The sequence below is a fragment of the Oncorhynchus kisutch genome, linkage group LG14 (genome assembly GCF_002021735.2).
Source record: "Oncorhynchus kisutch isolate 150728-3 linkage group LG14, Okis_V2, whole genome shotgun sequence".
Lineage (NCBI taxonomy): Eukaryota > Metazoa > Chordata > Actinopteri > Salmoniformes > Salmonidae > Oncorhynchus > Oncorhynchus kisutch.
In genome coordinates this window covers 76035581-76044023 of record NC_034187.2, presented here as the reverse complement: position 1 = coordinate 76044023, position 8443 = coordinate 76035581, and positions in this window count along the sequence as shown.

Genomic DNA, 8443 nt, shown 5'->3' with positions numbered 1-8443 from the left:
TTAGAGGCTCTGTGCTCCCTACTCTCCTTACACACAAACACACGGACACTTAGAGGCTCTTCGCTCCCTACTCTCCTTACACACAAACACACGGACACTTAGAGGCTCTCCGCTCCCTACTCTCCTTACACACAAACACACGGACACTTAGAGGCTCTTCGCTCCCTACTCTCCTTACACACAAACACACGGACACTTAGAGGCTCTCCGCTCCCTACTCTCCTTACACACAAACACACGGACACTTAGAGGCTCTTCGCTCCCTACTCTCCTTACACACAAACACACGGACACTTAGAGGCTCTTCGCTCCCTACTCTCCTTACACACAAACACACTAAAACTTAGAGGCTCTGGGCTCCCTACTCTCCTTACACACAAACACACGGGCACTTAGAGGCTCTGTGCTCCCTACTCTCCTTACACACAAACACATGGACACTTAGAGGCTCTGTGCTCCCTACTCTCCTTACACACAAACACACGGGCACTTAGAGGCTCTGTGCTCCCTACTCTCCTTACACACAAACACACGGGCACTTAGAGGCTCTGTGCTCCCTACTCTCCTTACACACAAACACACGGACACTTAGAGGCTCTTCGCTCCCTACTCTCCTTACACACAAACACACAGACACTTAGAGGCTCTCCGCTCCCTACTCTCCTTACACACAAACACACGGACACTTAGAGGCTCTTCGCTCCCTACTCTCCTTACACACAAACACACGGACACTTAGAGGCTCTCCGCTCCCTACTCTCCTTACACACAAACACACGGACACTTAGAGGCTCTTCGCTCCCTACTCTCCTTACACACAAACACACGGACACTTAGAGGCTCTTCGCTCCCTACTCTCCTTACACACAAACACACTAAAACTTAGAGGCTCTGGGCTCCCTACTCTCCTTACACACAAACACACGGGCACTTAGAGGCTCTTCGCTCCCTACTCTCCTTACACACAAACACACTAAAACTTAGAGGCTCTTCGCTCCCTACTCACCTTACACACAAACACACTAAAACTTAGAGGCTCTGTGCTCCCTACTCTCCTTACACACAAACACACGGGCACTTAGAGGCTCTTCGCTCCCTACTCTCCTTACACACAAACACACGGGCACTTAGAGGCTCTTCGCTCCCTACTCTCCTTACACACAAACACACGGACACTTAGAGGCTCTCCGCTCCCTACTCTCCTTACACACAAACACACGGACACTTAGAGGCTCTTCGCTCCCTACTCTCCTTACACACAAACACACGGACACTTAGAGGCTCTCCGCTCCCTACTCTCCTTACACACAAACACACGGACACTTAGAGGCTCTCCGCTCCCTACTCTCCTTACACACAAACACACGGACACTTAGAGGCTCTCCGCTCCCTACTCTCCTTACACACAAACACACGGACACTTAGAGGCTCTCCGCTCCCTACTCTCCTTACACACAAACACACGGACACTTAGAGGCTCTCCGCTCCCTACTCTCCTTACACACAAACACACGGCCACTTAGACACCCATAAGTCACACACATACAGACACATGTGCAAGTATGTTAGCACGTGCACACATTGACACAGATTATCCAAAGACACACACACACCAATGTTCCTGAGTCGTTAGTGCTACATGATCTCTCCATGTGTGATGTTAATATAAGGAGGTGAATTATTAATATGTGTAGGTCAATGTAATTCAGAAGCATGCAGTCAAACTGTCACATTGGATCACAAGTGGACACACACATACACACACACACACCCACACACACACCCACACACACACACACACACACACACACACACACACACACACACACACACACACACACACACACACACACACACACACACACACACACACACACACACACACACACACACACACACACACACACACACACACACACAGTGGAGTAGTTGAATAATGTTACTACTCTATTCATATCATTCTCCATACGTTTCCATGCATGTTTCCTGTTTCCTGATTTAGCTCACACACACATATACATGCACACACGTATATTACTATATACAGTTGAAGTTGGAAGATTACATACACCTCAGCCAAATACATTTAAACTCAGTTTTTCACAATGCCTGACATTTAATCCTAGTAAAAATGCCCTGCATTAGGTCAGTAAGGATCACCACTTTATTTTAAGAATGTGAAATGTCAGAATACAGTTTTTCCCAATTGCTAAAACACAATTTTGCAAACTAGGCTGGTTGTATCAAAATACTTAACACAATTCACAAAACCACAAAATACCTCATATACAGTCTTAGTGTTTTGTGTTTTCGTTATATATTTGGTCAGGCCAGGGTGTGACAGGGGTTTACGTGTTGTATTTCGTATTGGGGTTTGTAGTATTTGGGATCGCGGCTGATTAGGGGTGTTGTATAGGCTTGGCTGCCTGAGGCGGTTCTCAATCAGCTGTCAGGTGATTCTCGTTGCCTCTGATTGGGAACCGTATTTAGGTAGCTTGAGTTTCGCTTTGTCTTTCGTGGGTGATTGTTCCTGTCTCTGTGTTGTGTCACCAGATAGGCTGTATTAGGTTTCACGTTCCGTTTGTTGTTTTTTGTATTTATTTAGTTATTTCATGTATCGTCACTTTTCCTTCATCAAGTAACCACCACGCTGCATTTCGGTCCGACTCTCTTTCAACAAACGAAGAACGCCGTTACAGTATTTAGTCAGCCACCAATTGTGCAAGTTCTCCCACTTAAAAAGATGAGAGAGGCCTGTAATTTTCATCATAGGTACACTTCAATTATGACAGACAAAATTTGAAGAAAAAATCCAGAAAATCTCATTGTAGGATTTTTTATGAATTTATTGGCATATTATGGTGGAAAATAAGTATTTGGTCAATAACACAAGTTGATCTCAATACTTTGTTATATACCCTTTGTTGGCAATGACAGAGGTCAAACGTTTTCTGTAAGTCTTCACAAGGTTTTCACACACTGTTGCTTGTATTTTGGCCCATTCCTCCATGCAGATCTCCTCTAGAGCAGTAATGTTTTGGGGCTGTTGCTGGGCAACACGGACTTTCATGATGATGCCTCATGATGGCATCTATTTTGAGAAGTGCACCAGTCCGTCCTGAAGCAAAGCACCCCCACAACATGATGCTGTCACCCCGTGCTTTACGGTTGGGATGGTGTTCTTCGGCTTGCAAGCCTCCCCCTTTTTCCTCTAAACATAACGATGGTCATCATGACAAAACAGTTATTTTTGGTTTCCTCAGACCAGAGGACATTTCTCCAAAAAGTACGGTCTTCATCCCCATGTGCAGTTGCAAACCGTAGTCTGTTTTTTTATGGCGGTTTTGGAGCAGTGGCTTTGTCCTTGCTGAGCGGCCTTTCGGGTTATGTCGATATAGGACTTGTTTTACTGTGGATATAGATACTTTTGTACCTGTTACCTCCAGCATCTTCACAAGGTCCTTTGCTGTTGTTCTGGGATTGATGTGAACTTTTTGCACCAAAGTACGTTAATCTCTAGGAGGCAGAACGTTTCTCCTTCCTGAGCGGTATGACGGCTGCGTGGTCCGATGGTGTTTATACTTGCGTACTATTGTTTGGACAGATGAACGTGGTACCTTCAGGCATTTGGAAATTGCTCCCAAGGATGAACCAGACTTGTGGAGGTCTACATTTATTTTTCTGATGTCTTGGCTGATTTATTTTAATTTTCCCATGATGTCAAGCTAAGAGACACTGAGTTTGAAGGTAGGCCTTGAAATACATCCACAGGTACACCTCCAATTGACTCAAATGTCAATGTGCCTATCAGAAGCTTCTAGGGCCATAACATAATTTTCTGGAATATTCCAAGCTGTTTAAAGGCAGAGGCAACTTAGTGTATGTAAACTTCTGACCCACTGGAATTGTGATAGAGTGAAATATAAACATGGAAAAATAAACAGGAAAAATGTTGTCATGCACAAAATAGATGTCCTAACTGACTTGCCAAAACTATAGTTTGTTATCAAGAAATGTGTGGAGTGATTGAAAAACAAGTTTTAATGACTCCAACCTAAGTGTATGTAAACTTCTGACTTCAACTGTAGCTTATGAAACCCTATTAAAATGAAACCTAGAAGAAAAATCAAATCTATGTTGACAAGACTCTCTTCTACCCATGGATATATCCTTTTCTGAAGGAATAGAGGGGTCGATAGTATACAATATTGCCAGTGCTGTCAGTTTACAAGTCCTTGAGGTAGATAAGCGATCGATCGTGAGAGAAAGTGAACCTCTGTGTCTGTGTTTGTTTGAGTTACTGTAAGAAGTGCCATTTGCCATCTCGAGATGATGATCGTTATCATGGTGGTGAGCATAGGTCTGTGCATTGTCTGTGTGTGTGTGTGTCTGTTGTCTGTTGTTAATGTGTGCGTCTATTGTGTGTGTGTGTGTCTGTTGTCTGTTGTCTGTTGTTAATGTGTGTGTCTATTGTGTGTGTGTGTGTCTTTTGTGTGTGTGTGTGTGTGTGTCTGTTGTCTGTTGTTAATGTGTGTGTCTATTGTGTGTGTGTGTGTCTTTTGTGTGTGTGTGTGTGTGTGTGTGTCGTGTTCTTTTGCAAACATGTTTCTTCATACAGCTACTGGGCTTTCTGCATTGTTTTGTTTTTTTCTCTTATATGACCCTTGGCCTTGCTTTTCTCGTTGCCGTGGTTACATGTTCTCTGGGTACATTTACATATGCATAAGCTCTGGTTTTATGTGTCAGAGAAATACACCAGGCTATTTGAGTGTGTGTGTGTGTGTGTGTCTCTGGACAGTGTTTCACTTCTTTGGCTTGCGTAGTGATCAACGGTGTTCCGGGCTAGTGGGGTATATTCTCTATTTGACCAATAGGTGGTGCTACAGTGTAATAACCCTCACTTTACCCCAGTATTTTAACCCTGTCATGCAGTGGTTGTAGAGGGCAGTTTTGTGATGTTATCTCCTATGGAGGTCTCCATTCTCTCGTCCTTTCCCCCGAGCGCGCGTTTGTGTGTATGTGGCACAGTGTGTTTGAGCACCTACGCACCTACTCTACCATGACATCTAATCTCTATGGATGTCTGGTTGCCTACACAGTCTGACAGAACTTCAATGCTTTCTTTTGTCTGTTCAGTTTATAATATCTGTCTGTGTGCCAATCCCACTCGCTCTCTTCTCTCATTTCTAGATCTCTTACCTTTATCTCCTCTATAATATCTTCTCATCGGCATGGAATACATCCATTCTAACCCTCTCTCTGTCCTACTCGCTCCACAGCCTGTTCATAGCTTTAGCTCTGGTAATTGATTGGATTTTCATTGCTCTCTCTTCAAGATGTTCCTAGCGCATATGAGCGAGCCCGATTCCTTTTAGAGGAATAAACCAAATATCGAGCCCTCGAATCATTACTTTAGACTAAGAAGTTTGCTGAAGTTTGTGCAGCTCAATATTTCTTCATCATATCTCGGGATGAATTTAGTTGATTATATAAAAAAGCAGTGATCATATAAACTCTGTATCTATGTGACATTTGGCTATCTTAGAGGATGATTACAACCAATTGTTTGTCTGGTTTCCATGGCTATCCACGCCATGCTGATATCAGTGGAATGGCTGGATTGGAGAACGTGGATATCATTCTTGTAATTGATTGGAGAATGTGGATATCATTCTAGTAATTGATTGGATTGTCCATTGCTCACTCCATCCCAGGACCATTATTATGAGCCGTCTTCCCCTCAGCAGCCTCCACTGGCTGATATTCATGTTGGCAAAAATATATTTCTCTCCCTTGTCTGTATCCTCATCTCCCTCCCTCCTCATCTCTCTCTTTCTCTCTCTCTCTCTCTCCCTCTCTCTCTCTCTCTCTCTCCCTCTCTCTCTCTCTCTCTCTCTTCCTCTTCCTCTCTCTCTCTCTTCCTCTCTCTCTCTCTCTCTCTCTCTCTCTATTATTATCCTGTATAATCAATCTCTTTTTCTTTTTCTAATTGTTGTTTACATCAATAATCATCCTATTCATCGCACATTCCCCATCTCCTTGCTCTCATCACCCTGTCCTACCCCTCCCCTCTCTCTCTCTCTCTCTCTCTCTCTCTCTCTCCCTCTCTCTCACTCTCTTGCTCATTCTCTCTCTCTCTCTCTTTATCTATCACTTTCTCCCTCTATCTCTCTCTATCTATCTCTTTCTCCCTCTCTCCATCTCTCTCCCCCCTCTGTATCTCCTCTGAGCTTTGCTCTCTACAGCTGAGTTAGTTAATTATTCATCAGCATGTTTTATTCACACTACAGCATCCTTCCACCCTCAGCACGTATAGGGCCAGCTCCCTCTCTCTATCATTTTTTCATTCTCTCCATCTCTTTCAACATCTCTCGCTCCAGCCTTGCTCAGCAAAGAGCCAGCTATCCAGATACATATATCTCCCTCTTGTTCTCTCTCTCTCACTCCTCCTCTTTCTCCTTCTCTCTGTATCTCACTATCTGTCTGTTTCTCTCTCCCTTTCCCTCTACTACTCTCTTCCTTTTTATGCCTTTCAACATCCCTCCCTCCAGTCTTGCACTCATTTTCTGTGTTGATTCCATCTGTCTTTTAACAAAGTTTTCTCCCTACGCACTCCTCCAAAATCTCTGACTCATTCGACTGCAAATGTCTTGATCCATCCCCCCTTCTCCCATCTCTTCATTTTCATTCCACTCTTTCATTCATGTTATCTTTTCCTTCGCTTCTGCATTTGTGTCCTCAAATGTCATATTCGCACGATACAGTCCATTCATACTCTCAAATCCATGTCTTTGTTCCCCTGCTTCTCCCTCTCTCTCTCTCAATCTATCCTTCCATTAAAATCATCAAATCCAATTGTTTTTGTCACATGCTTTGTACACAACATGTGTAGAATAACAGTGAAATGCCCTTCCTAACAATGCTGAGAGAAAAATTGAAAATAATAACACGAGGAATAAATAAATAAACAATGAATAACGATAACTTGGATATATAGACGGGGTACCAGTACTGAGTTGATGTGTAGGGGTATGAGGTATATATGTATATAGGTAGGAGTAAAGTGACTAGGCAATAGGATAGATAATAGACAGTAACAGCAATATACTGTAGGTAGGGGTAAAGGATAGATAATAGACAGTAACAGCAGTATATTGTAGGTAGGGGTAAAGGATAGACAGTAACAGCAGTATACTGTAGGTAGGGGTAAAGGATAGATAATAGACAGTAACAGCAGTATACTGTAGGTTGGGGTAAAGGATAGATAATAGACAGTAACAGCAGTATACTGTAGGTAGGGGTAAAGGATAGATAATAGACAGTAACAGCAGTATACTGTAGGTAGGGGTAAAGGATAGATAATAGACAGTAACAGCAGTATACTGTAGGTAGGGGTAAAGGATAGATAATAGACAGTAACAGCAGTATACTGTAGGTAGGGGTAAAGGATAGATAATAGACAGTAACAGCAGTATACTGTAGGTAGGGGTAAAGGATAGATAATAGACAGTAACAGCAGTATACTGTAGGTAGGGGTAAAGGATAGATAATAGACAGTAACAGCAGTATACTGTAGGTAGGGGTAAAGGATAGATAATAGACAGTAACAGCAGTATACTGTAGGTAGGGGTAAACGATAGATAATAGACAGTAACAGCAGTATACTGTAGGTAGGGGTAAAGGATAGATAATACACAGTAACAGCAGTATACTGTAGGTAGGGGTAAAGGATAGATAATAGACAGTAACAGCAGTATACTGTAGGTAGGGGTAAAGGATAGATAATAGACAGTAACAGCAGTATACTGTAGGTAGGGGTAAAGGATAGATAATAGACAGTAACAGCAGTATACTGTAGGTAGGGATAAAGGATAGATAATAGACAGTAACAGCAGTATACTGTAGGTAGGGATAAAGGATAGATAATAGACAGTAACAGGCGCATATGTGATGATTTAAAAGAATTAGTGCAAAAAGTGTCAATGCAGATCGTTAAATAGTTAACCAATAACAACCCAGACTAACTCTTTAACAGCCTTATGGTATGGGGGTAGAAACTGTTCAGTGTCCTGTTGGATCCAGACTTGGTGCATCAGTACCGCTTGCTGTGTGGTAGCAGAGAGAACAGTCTATGAACAGTCTATACCATTTTTAGGGCCTTCCTCTGACACCACCTTGTATAGAGGTCCTGGATGGCAGGGAGCTCAGCCCCAGTACTTGGCCAAATGCATTGCCCTCTGTAGCACCTTGAGGTTAGATGCCAAGTAGTTGCCATACCAAACAGGGATGCAGCCAGTCAAGGTGTTTTTAAAGGTGTAGCTGTATAACTTTTGAGGATCTGAGGGCCCATGCCAAATCTTTTCAGCCTTCTGATGGGGAAAAGTTATTTTGTCGTGCGTTCTTCACGACTGTGTTGGTGTGTGTGGACCAGAATAATTCCTTA